The sequence below is a fragment of the Diadema setosum genome, chromosome 7, assembly GCF_964275005.1.
Source record: "Diadema setosum chromosome 7, eeDiaSeto1, whole genome shotgun sequence".
Classification (NCBI taxonomy): domain Eukaryota; kingdom Metazoa; phylum Echinodermata; class Echinoidea; order Diadematoida; family Diadematidae; genus Diadema; species Diadema setosum.
The window spans coordinates 235,890-250,727 of NC_092691.1; the positions used below are offsets into that span (position 1 = coordinate 235,890).

A 14,838-nucleotide genomic window follows, 5' to 3' on the forward strand; every position below is an offset into this window, starting at 1 on the left:
ACAAATAAAACGCACTGTTCACACACGCAGAGCACACACGCTCAGGGTACACACAGTTATCGGTTGCCCCCTGTGGGTGGAGAGTAGAGCAGAGATGCTACATTTTTTCAGGAGGGGATTTCAAACCTGAAACATTCTGTTTCTGAAATGAAGCAATACTCATCTACAGTATCATATAAAATTTTCAATAAAAGTTTTTGCTAGTTACAATTACAGACTAACTGCTGGTCCATGAAAACTCCTTACTGAAAGGACGACTAGATTCAGAGTGTTTCAGCAACTCGAAATGTATCACCCCTCTATCAAAATGAACCAGCCCAGAACTTATGGTTAAGAAACTGCTAGGTAGCAATGGAAAGAGAGGGGAGGGGAACGCAAGGCTTGGAATACAGAAGTGCTGTGGATACTGCAATGCATCGAAGGGGCTCGACAGGGTGAAATATCGTCCCAGATGATACTCAATTATTGCTGCCTGTAATTTCTGGTTTTGCAGATACTTCAATGGACATCTGCATCATTACACTATGGATATCTATTGATCATTGAATTCAGCTAACATCTGAAGGTAAGGAAACCAATAGCGGATTTGTTTCACTTTTCTATCATTTGTTGTTGGGCACGATAGTGAGAAGGCGATGAAGCCCTACCAGACTTACGGCTGTCGTGTTGGGTAGTAGCTCCCACCAGACGCTAGCTAGTCCCCCTATGTCAACAAACGCGCACCTAGGTGTAAGAGCTCGCATTGGCCCCTCCCAGCTCGTACCAGGTTACTGGGATCCACGTCCCCCTGCCCCAGGCCAGGGTAAGTAGCTTGGGGCGAGAGATGGGTTTGAAGAGATGGTGTTATCTGGTTGAGATGGAAAACTGGTCTGGATTGTTTAGCTCTGTAATGTATGTAGGTCATGAATTGATAAGCAAGTAAGATTCAACAAATGACTATGTAGTATCTGACACTCCAGCAGAGTCAGTAGCATTATTTGAAAACTGAGAATACATACATGCATATATTCCAACAAGAAATATCTGTGTTTGCATGGGCTGTGTGCATTGCAGCTGTGTGAAGTAATTAGCATCCATTAGAGAAAGCTGTGTTATCTATCACTCTGTTACATAATGATTTTACTTCTCATTACCACATCACAAACGAGCTGATTACAGTCGCATAAGATATGGAGAGAGGGAAGAATAGAGAGAAAGCTGTGGCAAGGAAAATTCAGCGAGAAGATTTTTTCTTCTTCTCTATCAAGAGATACTGCAATTTAAATCTTAAAGATGCAAGTGAAATTAGCATGTGTAACCTTTCATATTGATCCTCACTGCTACTGTACTGTCTAGCCTATTTACTATGTGTTGATGTGTCTGGGTTTTTTTTTTTCCATGTTAGCTTCTTAAATTGGTTAAAATGTAGACAGACTGATATCGACACCAGTATTACATAAGTGTTCTTCTTTTACTTCTTCCACCTTGGCACACAACGTTACGTATTCATTGTTACATTTCCATCTCTCTATTGATCCTCAGACATCATAATCGATCTACAATATCAATCTACCTTTCCCCTTGCAATATAGCCTGATCCTGTATATTGATACCAACTGTCAATGATGATTGTAAATGCCTTGTGTTAAATGTTTTTTAATGCATTGCAATCCACTGTGAAAGTTGCAAGTGAAGTAGATAATATGTCCTCTGTCATATGACATATTTTTGTAGTTCTCAGAAGATTGTAAGCATGGGATGTTGCCATAGAAATTGTCAATAGGCCTATATTCCAAGTCATCATTTTGTGAATGGAACACTCTAGTTTTCATACAATGATAATGATGTGAGTGATGTGCTATAGTTTTGGCGGAGTAGTGGTTTTAATGGTGTCACTACTCATGTGCTTAACCCGTCGAGGACGGACTGATTTTGCTACAACATGCATTTCCCATAGACACCTGCCAGAGTTTACTCGGGACTCTTCCTCAACGGGTTAATCTTTTAAAAAGATGAGATGTGCATATTTTTGGCAGAGCTCTACAAAACAGTAATTTTTCCAGTTGCTAACTAACTTCAATGAATTTCATACATGTATTTCACTTTTAATACCTGGCATTTAAGTCAACCAACAGGGAGTGTTGGTTATTCATGCATGTAGACTGTGTGTTTGTTTATAACATCCTAACCAGAGCAGTTTATGAAATAATCATGAATCTCTGCATTGGAGATGGACACCCGGGCTGGTAGCATACCATATTCAATACTACACTCATTCCTACTGAGCACTCTTAACGTTCCACATCCATTTCCCGTCAAGCCAAGTTGAGGGTAGGTCCAGAGGTAACCCCAAAGGACTACTGATGTCTGAGAGATAGCAATGAGGTGACTTCCCCTTACCTTGCCTAACCACCTCATCCTTTTGCTGGCTTCATAGTTTCTTTCTTCACAAGACAACACTCGTCAGTACTGTGTGAGTATTTCTCCACTGTGGCCTGTGTTGATACCTCCTGTGAAGTGTCTCTTCCCCAAAGCTGTGGTAGGATGGCTTTCATAGTCTCCCTCTCTCTAGTTGTACAGCTCATCATATTTTCAGTGTAATTCTCAAAATATACTGTGATTTGATAACTCTAATGTAAAGTATGAAGATAATAGATTGCAATGAATCACTGACATTGAGGGAGGTCTGCAGGCTTTGCAGCAAATAGTATCTTAACTTGACTCTTCACAACAAAACTGGTTCCTCTCAATTTCCTTTTGTACAGATTTCAGTGCTCTACATAACCTTGTCTGCAATTCAGCAATTATTTAAAGTCTGTATTATCTCTTGACCCAAACTAAACATTTGGTAATGAGGGAACTTAAACATATTTGTACATGAACCACTATTGGTATGTTCATGTATAGAGGGGCATAGTACATGATATGAGTTTAAAAACAAACAGACAAACAACAACAACAACAACAACAACAACAACAACAACAACAACAACAACAACAACAAATGTCATGAGGTGTTTTGCCAAAGTTTTGAATTCCCTGTACAATAATTTTGAAATATCTCAACACCTTTTCTCAAGCAAACTGCTTTGTCTGTCTTCTGATTTACTTGTGATGTTTACACTCAGGGAATAAACAGCCAAAGAATATCACTAAACCAGAATGAATTTCCTTGTGCCTCTAGGTAAGAAATATTTAAGAAAACAAACTTTGTGTGGACCCATTCATGTAAATTAAACAATGAAGGCTTAGATCATAAATGAAGGGAAGCTTTTGCGTGTTAACTTAGAGAGCTTTTTAATTTCTAATGAGAAATGCAGACTACCTCAGATTTTAGGAATAAAGCAGCTTTTTGACCAAGAGGTGTAGACAAAGTAACAATCTATTCACATGATGTGAAGACTCCCTTGTGTGTGCAAATGAAAGGCTGACTGTTTTTGGTTTGAGATAGAAAGTGACAGGACATAGAGTGTCTTTCTCGTTACTCACAACCATCGTATATGGCATCTACCTCTGCATAATTACTCATCGGCAACGAAGACCTAACTTTAGTGACGTATCGGCACGTCTAACTCATGATAATGCATTCTCCACACCCAGGCCTCATAAGAGCCACTGTACTTTGAGTTTAGCAGCAGAGGAACAGCAGTCTACACGACTTCCAGTGAGTAGCAGGTTTGGTACATATAGTTTCAGACTCTGTAGAGAAGGTGTATCACTTTATTAGCATTTGATGAAGTGGAAAAGAAAAGCACTATATGCAGATTAATCTGAATGATTTTGTTGTTGCCAAATTTGAGCTGCCATCTGTACAAACCACCCCTTCTCAATGTTCAAATACATGTATAAAATGAAGTCAGAAGGTTGATGAGGACAAATAAACTTACATCTGATAAATTGCTGGCTGCATTATCTGACCTAGTCATGTACTGTATGCCTTTATCTTCATGACAAGACATGGTCATTAAGTTTGTTTGATTTGGATGGGAGGATGGAAGTGAGTGAGAGAGAGAGAGAGAGAGAGAGAGGAATTATTAGATTACTTCAATAACAAAATTAATCTGTACTGCTCATTAGAAGTACTGATGAACTCATAGGAAACCCACTGGTAACATTGTCTCATCTGTTACCACTGATGTATGCAAATAAACATTGTGTCCAGGAAATTAAACATTCATTTGTTTGTCTTTTTTCTCTCTCTCTTTTCTCCACCTAAAGTAAACAAGATGTATTTTCTGACTTTATTGTTATTGGCTATGACTTATTTGCACTGATATCTTATTTGTTTGTGAAGCCCTGCTTTACCTTGAGACTGTGTTAGAGGTTAGGATTGCTTCACTACCGTAACTGTGGTGTGAAGGTTAATGTGGTATTTGTTTTGTTTATATCAAATGGAACCATATATTTCCTTCACAGCACTCATCTATAGAGGGAAGTCCTTTTAAAGGGACTGTACAGCACTGGTTGAGGTAAGGGATTCATGTTTTGAACATTTCTAAGTGAGATTATGAGAAACCTTTTATGAAATTTGAAAGGACATGTAATTCTAAGAAGGATTCAACGTTTATTTGATGAAAATTGGTTTTGAAATGGTTGAGATATCCAAAAAAGTAATAATAATAAAAGGCGACAGGCCACAACTTTATTAGGATCTCTTTGTTTCACCTTGTTTTGATGTTTTGGTGTTTCAGCCATTTCGAAACCGATTTTCATCAAATAAATTTTTGATACCCTTTAGAATTGCATGCTCTTTGACATCTCATAGAGTGGTTTCTGAATATCTCGCAAAACGTTAAAAGCTAAAACCTCACCTCGACCAGAACTGTACACACCCTTTAAGAATGGTTAAGCTGGTTAATTTTCTGTTTTAAATGCAGCATACACAGACAGACAAAGTATGGAAAAATTCACTGTAAAGTAGTAATGAATGAAAAGACTTTACAAGAACATCAGGATGATATATAGGCCTACCATGAATAGCACAGAGTTCACGATCAAAATTGTGTAATGTGTCTAGACAAGTGAAGAGTTTGTTCGCAAAAACCGATAAGTCCATATTTGCCAAATGGAGATATTTGCGATTAAAGGTCAAGAAAAATAAAGAGAATAATAAGAAAATGTTTGCTTCTTTTGACCATAACTTCAAAAATGTACCTTTATATGCAGTGACCAGTATATCATTTAAAAGGTATTATTTTGTACTCTATGACAGAGACTGTACTTCAAATCTTCAAAAATGGACTTATCGGTTTTTGCAAACAAACTCTTCAAGTGTACACAACAAGTAGCTAATGATAGACCATGAGATGATCTTTCCTTCCTTGTAAGCAATATTGTTAGCTAATTCAATTGTACCTCTGCAATTTCTTGCTTCTCAACGAGTCAAATATTTTGGGGAACTTAGAATCCTTTTTTTTCCTTTGAACTTGGAAATTGGCTACAATTTGGATCAGTGCATATCCCAGAATGCATGAAGCATTTAAAGCTGTAGCCCTGTTCCCTGCAGCTAATCTTTAGAAGTTTTCATTTGAAGTAGATAACCAAGATTTAAGGTTACTTGGATTATAGCAGCGATATAAGATGCTGAATTGGCAGAGCTCCAAGCTCTAGTGACAACAAACCCAGTCTCTTTTTACCCTGTGCAGCCAGAAGACCATGAATTGGTTACCATAGTGATTTCTGGCCTCTAGGTCCCTTTGGGGCACTCATTAGGGTTGAGATGAGGGTATGATGTGACCCCTCCACCATAGCAGTAGTGAGGCTGAGAATGGGTTTGTTTGTGGGCCTCCTGCTGGTAAACCTCCTGCTGGTAAGTAGTGGAGGACCAATCAACTAGGGGGAGCTTTCTCCCCATTCACCTCCCTGATTCAACTGACCTTCTTGCTTCATAGAGTGGCCCAACATAGACAGGACCAATGACTTACACTCAGCTTGTAGCTCATGCCTCATAGAGGATAATGACATTGGATTGATTGGAAAAAACCCCAAAACAAATTGGTGAACAGTATTTTGTGTGAATGTATTTTGGTAATACTAATATGAATAACTCTCTAAATAGTCTTTGAACTTGTTTACAAGAGGGGAGGGAGAAATCAGATAATGAGTAACATTCAAACATTTTAGTTATAAGTGTGTCAAGCAAGATATTCTCAATCTAGCTTGACACCCTATCAGTTTGTCAGACTTTGAAGCAGTTTTACTATAGGCCTACTCAGTCTTGGGCAGCAAAAAGTAGGAATGGCCAGTAACTCACAAGTTTTTGAGTATCTTTGTAGACAACAGTTGAGGCATTTCAGGAGCCAGATACTAGTAAGTGATCCAGCCATTCCCAAACCATGAAATGCCCCAGTATGTTTTGGTAGCCCCCCTGCATCATGGGACTTGAAGCACCAGCTGACATATGACCCTGTAGGCTGAGGTCATGACCCCTGATCATTCCCTGGCCATATGAGAGACTGGTGTGATTGATGTCTGGTTCAGGTTGAGGTCAAATGCAAACCACAAGCCCCTGATTGGATGAACCATAACTTTTTTTTTCTCTCCCCCCCCCCCTCTCTCTCTCTGTCTAGTTTGAAAGAAAATGGGATTTTTAAATTTTTTTTTGTGGGGGGGGGGGGGGTGGTGGTATAGTCATTATCGAGACAGAGTACAGGATATTTCATAGCAGTGTTGGACCCTGGATTGTAGGGGATCATAGACAAAAAGTAATAGTTTGGCACACCGCTTTATCTTTTTTTTTCTTTCTTTTTTCCCCCTTTGCTGCCAAAGATTGCGAGTCAGACTTTGTTTTTAATCACACACTTGGCCAACTTGTCTGGTTTCTGCTTTGTGGCTTTACCAAATTGTCTGTTTTTTGCTCCAAAATGGCATATTCTAACTTATTCTTGCAATTTTAACAGTTCAGTGATCCAGGTAGTGATTGTTTGATGAGCTTTGTGCCAAGTCGGAGTGTTCTACGACAATGTTCCTGCTTTCAATTGCTGTCCTATTGTGATGTTGGTTGCATGCTGAATACAATCAATGTGGGTTATATTCTGTGCCTCTTAAATCCATGGACCAATGAATCATATCAAGTAATTGTGCCAAGATAGAGTCTGCTTCATGCTGTATGCTCTTTTCCAATAGATGTACTTTATGTGTGCACGCGAAAGGAGTACAAAGTGTGCCGGGTTGTTTGTTACCCGCGTCCTGGCTGGGGCCCAGGGTAGTTTGGCTTGGTTTATAGGCCTACCTGTAGCTGAGAAATAGTAACATGGTTATTCTCTTTTGAAGTGACGGCTACTTCTCAACACCATATCGTGACTAACAAGTAACAAGTCAATCCAGTAACAAGAGTATCACAAGTAGGCATACATGTAAAAGACTGAAATCTAAAACAGGAAAATGTAGTGGTAGAGAACTTGTGAGGAACGGCTTTGTCATCTATATGAGCGATTGGGGATTAATGATTAACGGACAAGTCCACCTTCATAGACATGTGGGTTGAGTGAATGCAGCAATATTTAGTAGAGCACATCACTGAGAGTTTGAGGAAAATCGGACAATCCGTTCAAAAGTTATGAATTTTTAAAGTTTCTGCTTAGTCACGGCTGGATGAGAAGACTACTATAGCTTGTGATGTCACATGAGTACAACGATATAAAGAAAGTATAAAGAAAATTCAACATATTTTCACTTTTCTCGCATAACAAAAGAACACTCGACTTCTCTCTTTCAGAAGGCAAGGGGAATAATATTTCCCTTAACATACGTCAGTAACAAGTCGAAGAAATGTGCACTTTATTCAAAAAACAAAGTTTTGAGAAATTCTCTTTTTATTTTCCTTTACCGTTGTACGCATGTGACATCATACACTGTAGTAGTCTCCTCATTCAGCAGTGATTGAGCAGATGTTTTAAAAATTCATAACTTCTGAACGGATTGTCGGATTTTCCCCAAACTTTCCCAGATGTGTTCTACTAATATTGTTGCATTCACTCAATCCATATGTATATGAAGGTGGACTTGTCCTTTAAGGTGAGAAATTTACACAACTTGCCAATAAGACTGAGAGATTTACATAAACCATCAAATCAAGCTTATCAAGAAGGTATAGGCCTAGTTGTTTGTGGTTTTAACAAATGGATTGAACAAAATTGCAGGATAAGATACACCAAAGAATGGTTGAATGACTACGTTTTGTAACAATGAAGAGAGTACAAGGAGCTTTAAGGATTAGAGATCTGTCCAAGGGGATAAGGATTTGTCATTCGTAGAAATGCAGTGAAACTTCTTTGAGAATTAGCACAAGAGTTTTTACAGGCTGAATTCATTAAATGGAAAAAAAATGTAGGAAGATGGTGGTAGGTAGGCCTATAGGGCCTATGTCCTTATCCTGTTGCAAATGATTATGTTTATCCACTGATTTTTGATGAACAGCATGCTACACAAAATTGTACAATCTATCTGTGAGAAAATGAAAGAAATTTGTTGCATCATTCAGTTACACTGTAGTTTTATTAAGTCATAATGAGTAATGCAACATGCAACTTTATTGCTCTTCACTAATTTGTGTAGAGTTACTTAGTTTAGGAGATTTAATGGATGCCTCCCCCTATACATTTCAGGCATATCTGCATATTTCTGTTCAGTTGTGTTGGGAATGTTACAGTAGTGGCAAATATTACTATCGTAATGATGCAATCAAACAACCAAATGTTTGTATTTTTGTGTAGGCCTATGTGTGTGTTTAATTGTCAACAGTTTTTTTGTCACATGTCATGCTTGCACACCACAGAGCTGCACATTGTACAAACTACAATGCTATTCCTTGTTCAGCAGCCCTCATGTTCATTTAAAGGGAAGATAAACTCCAAGAGCAATGTGGATTGAGTGAAAGCAGCAACATTAGTAGAACACATCAGTGAAAGTTTGAAGAAAATCGGACAATCGATGCAAAAGTTATGAATTTTTAAAGTTTTGGTGTTGGAACCGCTGGATGAGGAGACTACTAGAGGTTATGACGTATGAGTGGACAACAATACCAAGAAAATATAAAGAAAATTCTACAAAAATCCATTTTTCATGAAAATTACAAATTCCATCAACTTGACATATATGTTAAGGGTAGCAATTATTCCCCCTGCTTTCTGAAAGAGGTTGGTCCATTGCTCTTTCATGATTCTAGAAAAGTGAATTTTTGGTGAATTTCCTTTATATTTTCTTTGTATTGTTGTCCACTCATACGTCATATCCTCTAGTAGTCTCCTCATCCAGCGGTTCCAACACCAAAACTTTAAAAATTCATAACTTTTGCCTCGATTGTCCGATTTTCCTCAAACTTTCACTGATGTGTTCTACTAATGTTGCTGCTTTCACTCAATCCACATTGCTCTTGGGGTTTATCTTCCCTTTAAACATGGTTGCATGATCTGATTTTCTGTTCAGTTGTAATGGAATGCTTCTGACTCTCGTCATTAGTTGTGTCTCAGAAATCATCTAGGACCTATATTCAGAGCAGTTTGCAATTTTCTATCTGACTCAAGCTTTCAAGGAAAGTTGTAATTCTATTTTTTTCAGCAAAAGAGAAGAATTATGTGTGTTGTGAGGTGAGCAATGAGTGTAAAATTTCAAAATTTTGCTCACAATATGTCAAAATACAAAGCTGAGACTGACTGATTAAGTAATGTTATTTTTTTTTCCAGTTGTTTACTATATCGCACTATGAGAGTAATATTAGCAAGGGAATTGAACTAAGATACACTGTAAGTAAGAAGAAAATCTAGCTGAAACCAATAGGCCTAATCTCTCCAGATTCAATCTGTAATGAGTGCATAGAGGATTCTCCTTTGTTAGTGGCTGAGAGTTTGTAGAACCATAGCTAAAGGCATAGGAAGGTTCTATCCATGGACTGAGAAAGAGCTTAACGTGATAATAACCAGTAACCATAAAAGAAGTAGTTAATGGCTCCCTCCTCTATCTACTGAGTATTAAATACCCTCTACCCCCTTCCTCTCTACTGCACCCATTGAACTGGAGAATCTCCTTCCTTGTAAACAGCTAGACACAATAGGCCATTGTGGAGGTAATCTTTGCTGAAACTTCCTCCCTCCAAGAACTTCTTACCTGATTCATTTCAGTATTATCTCTGTGTGTACACGTAGAAGGAGTGTGGGCAAGGTGCTCTGACTAGAGATCACAATCCCATGACAAAGCAAAGCCTGCTCTTTCTTCATAGTCGTTTTAAGGGCAATGTTATCGACACTGTGTGGACTGAACTTTGGATATTCATTTCTCACAGGAGTTCTGCATGAACTCTTCCTCGTCGGGATGTATGACCCAACAAGTCATAGCTCCAGAATGTGCATTACTGTAACAGGTATGATTTCTACTAAATTCTAGGAAACTTTGTCAGGAGGCTGAAAAAATATAGACTGACACCAGAATTAATTAATGACGTCATTATCCTACACTATGTATGATTTGTTAACTTGTTTGTACATCCCTTCTGAAGTGAAAGAGTGCTCCCAATGGGAAACACAACTTTTGTGTGATCCTTTTTTTTTTTAAATTGAAAGAGGAGAGTACAGGAGAGTGCTTACATCATGTTTCTTTATGGGATATTGAGTGAAACAAGTACTGTACACACCATATATTTAGGGAGTTACATTTTCATGAATTGGAACTCCCTGACAATTTTGTGAGTTGTCAAATTCACAATTGTGGAGTACATGTACAGTACTGAAGGGAAAAATGCATGCGTGCATGTCACATTCATGTCTGGATCATATTTTTTGCATGTTTTTAAATTCGCGAAAAGCACTCAACTTGTAAATTGGCAAAAATAAAAGCCTTGCAAAATATTCGCGTACAGAGTAGATGAAATTGAAATTTACATTTGTGCAGATTGTTCTTTTTCTTCCTCTTTTAGTTCTTCTTTTTCAATTCATTCTGCTCTACCAATTCTTCTTGTGCATACATGTAGTTACTCAAATGCCAAGAACCTTCTAATGGAGTGGCTTGTGTAATCATTCTTAACCCATTGAGGACGAGTCCCGAGTATACTCGGGCAAGTGTCTATGGGAAATGTGTGTTGTACCAAAATTAGCCCGTCCTCAACTTGTTCTAGTATTTCTCTTCAGCCGTCTGTCCAAAAATCCTGCTTTTGTAAGCTCCTTTAGTGTGTACCTCTTTCCTACTGACACCCAGAAGAGTTTCCTATTGTGTTGGGATTGACTAGTTTGTATGTTAGGGTTAGCAGAGCTAGATGGCTAGTTAAGCTGCTTCTCAGCATCATGTAAACCTTTAGAAGATATCCTATGCCTATGGATACCTTTGGAAGATTCTGAACGCAGGCTGAGCCTCTTCATTATTCAGATCCAGGTTTGGTCCTTGAGATAAGCTGGGTCGTGGCCAGGTGGAGTAGCATCAAACTTAAATTTTATGGGTTCATTGTCCCAAAATTTATCCAAACCAACTTCAAAACTGAAGACACTGGGTGCATCTATTAAAATTCTTGGTAAACTATTCCATGGTTTCCTAATACGCATGTAAAATGAGTTTCTTCTTGTAGTGGTACAAATGTATGTGATCGAAAAATATATAAATTTTTACTATGTCCTCTTGTGCATTTTTTTATTAAATGCAAATCAGGCTCTACTTCCTGATCGTATTTATGAAATGATTTAAAAGCTTCAATCATGTCACCTCTTGACCTGTGGTATGCTAGAGTTGAAAGTCCAAGGTGCCTCAATCTCTGTTCGTAAGATATAGATCTTATTTCATGTTTTAATTTTGTAGCTCTCCGTTGGACTTTTTCTAAAGCTAATATATTTTTTTCAAATAAGGACTCCATACCGCATGGGCATATTCTAAATGAGGTCTTACTAAAGCTTTATATAACAGTAGAAAATTATCCTTATTTGAATAAACAAATGTTTGTCTGATTAAATTCATCAATTCATCAATATATCAAGGCCATATAACCACAACTGAGATTTAAATGTGTATCAAAGATTGCGTACACTTAACATTTGTTGATACACGCACAATTGTAAGCAACCTGGAAGAAGAGTAGACCCTACTGTACTAACCATACAGGAAGACGCCATTAGGTACCTGTTTATATTTGTTGTAGATTCAATATGGTACTACTATGCTAATGTAAGCCCATTGGCCCAAATTCACAAAGGTATGTATAGTTTGGATAAAACATATAATGATGGTTTTAATTTTAGTCTTTGGGCTAAAATAGACACAAAATTGGTGTAATTTTCACAACTACATTGTAACAGGCCAAGCAGTGCTAAAAAGTGGAATACAGTCTTTACTTACATGTAAGCTGTAGATTGCGAGCATTTCAGGTAATGCAGTTGTATAAGTTGTATTAACCAAATAAATTTTATGCTAATGAATAAGAACAGGTGTTGGCCCAATGATTCATGGATGTACAAGTAGTGCCTCCAGATTTGTCCCTTTAAGTCTCAGCAAAGAGAAAGGGAGATAGCAAGCCTCTCATCCTTGCTCAGCTGTGGATCTAATCATGCGGTCTGACGCTTGGAGGAGAGGTCTACAAATATGAGCTAGCTAGCTAGCTGGCTGCCTGATGGGAGTGAGCCCCTTGCTCCTGATGTCCTCCAGAAATTGCATCAATACAGGATGAGGGAGATGATGCACAGGGGACAGTGTGCCAATATTCATTCATTTTACCTTCTCCGTGTGGATAAGGAGGCCTTACGTAGCACTGCCCTCCACATCCTAAGCTGGCAAGTGGCAATTACTAGGCACTGATCTTATGACTCTTTTCAGCTCCTTTGAAGCCTGCCTGCACAGTGAAAACGATCATTCCCCCATTCATTGGTTGCTTTTTGAAAGTCATTGGTTTTGGTAATGACTTCTCACAAACCGTGAGTGTGACTTTGACCAGTATCTGGGTGTGTGGTATTGAGAGAGCCACATGAGATGTGTCTTCACTGTACTGCATTCCGATTTCATTACTTGATTTCTTGAAAAAAAAAAATGTCTCAGATGGTGTACATAGTGGGAAACAATTATATCAATGTGAAGTTTTTGTAGAAAAATTAGTTGTGGAGTTGCTTATATGATATACTTATGTACCAACTGTCTCTCACCAGTCTCATTTTTAGAATTATTTTAAAGAAAGTGAAATATTTGTGTAGGCCTACTTGGATGTTTTGGCATTATTCATTATAAGGCATGATTTCCTCAAAGGGAATGGTGATTAGCGTGTTATACCACTACCATGATGAGAAAAACTTGCTGGAAGGCTATGTTACATATTTCATGCAGAATTCCTTCAATGATCATTTGATAGCCTTGAAGTTGAGCTATGACCATGATATAATACCAGTGACAGGTCTAGAACAAATAACTGCCTCCCAGCCAGCCCATCTCATATCAGTCGTATTTCATACCAGCGATTAGCTTGCCATCCAATCAGACAAGCACTGTGGGGGCCCAACTCCTATCTCACTCTCAGTGTGTGTGTGTGTATGTGTGTGTGTGTGTGTGTGTGTGTGTGTGTGTGTGTGTGCTCATGGGAGTCAAGTTTCAAGTCCTCTTTCCCTTTCTCTCCCTCCTCTCTCTCTCTCCATCTATCTATCTAGCCATCTATCTATCCATCTATCTATCTATCTATCTATACACTCTATCTATCCATCTATCTATCTATCTATCCATCTATCTATCTATCTATCTATCTATCTTTCTATCTATCTCCCTCTCTGACTTTTGTTGATAGTATGTACTGTATATTTCTGTGATGGTTCAGTGATATCTCACAGAATTGTTGGAAACACACTCTGTCAGCATCAAGATGGGATAGATGTAGGCTCTTATACTGTAGGCCTTTTTAATTTGGGGGTGGGAAGGAATGATACTTTTAACTCTGATTAACTACTTTAGTTTAAAAGAATGGCTTAGTTATACATCAGTTAACTACACAAAAATGAAAATTGCACTTATACCCCTTTCCCGCTGCCCGTCTCGGTGAAAGTTCGAGTGCCGTCGTTTCACACTGCTCTCGGTGAAACTTTCCCCTAGACGGGTTTTCTGCTCGCAACGTGGGTGATCTTATGTACTTGAGTTTGTTGTGCATCTGCGATTTGGTTTTTTTGATCCCATGTTCAGCAAGTTTTCGGAGGAGGGACTCGTACGCGGCAGCATCAGCCGACGTCCCGCTCAGTTCTTCGTTCACTGCTGCCTCGCTACGTACTCTCTCTTCGTCTTTGGTCCACACTCCAGCCGTTTGCAAAATTCCCTCAAATTTCAACAGCACAAAACGTCAACGGATTTCTCCTGCACACTGTAAACCCAGCACTTGACGAGAAAAGCACAAAATACGAAAAAATCAAGCAAGAGGCGGACTGTATCAGACTTTACTGAAAGAGTTAAGAGCTAGACACTAGAGGAAGACGAAAAGGGAGGACGCATCAAATCGATCAAGTACACTGTAAACCTATACACGTATCAGCTTTGTATATGTATACACGGCGTGCTAATTAAACAATACAATCCACAGCACGATGCAAAACAACGACATACAGTATGTAGTGTCGAGTGTACTAGTATGTTTACAAACACGAATTACTAGTACCCTGTACGTGTGGATTTGGGAGGTCGAGTGCGCGCTAGCTAGCTGAAAACGTGTGCATGACCAGAAACAAAACATGACCTTTGACATAATCTGCATATTTTCCCCGGTGTTTCACCGAGACAACCTTTCACGCTGGGCGCTCTCGGTGAACCACCGGGTGATTTCCCGTTGAACTATCGGAGTTTACCCAGGACGCTTCTCGGGTAAAAATTGCCCAAAATTTCATCGGTGTTTCACCTAGGCTTCCCCTAGGTTCCAACCGAGTG

At 38.7% G+C, this 14,838-nt stretch overlaps 1 protein-coding gene across 1 annotated transcript in view; it reads left to right on the forward strand.

The window, feature by feature from the left end:
• The first annotated feature begins 467 nt into the window (after window positions 1–467).
• Window positions 468–14,838, forward strand: part of LOC140230394 (semaphorin-1A-like) — a 70,298-nt gene continuing 55,927 nt past the window's right edge. Inside the window, exon 1 of the mRNA XM_072310543.1 lies at window positions 468–565. The gene's annotated coding sequence lies outside the window, so the exon portion shown is untranslated. The remainder of the gene's footprint in view (window positions 566–14,838) is intronic.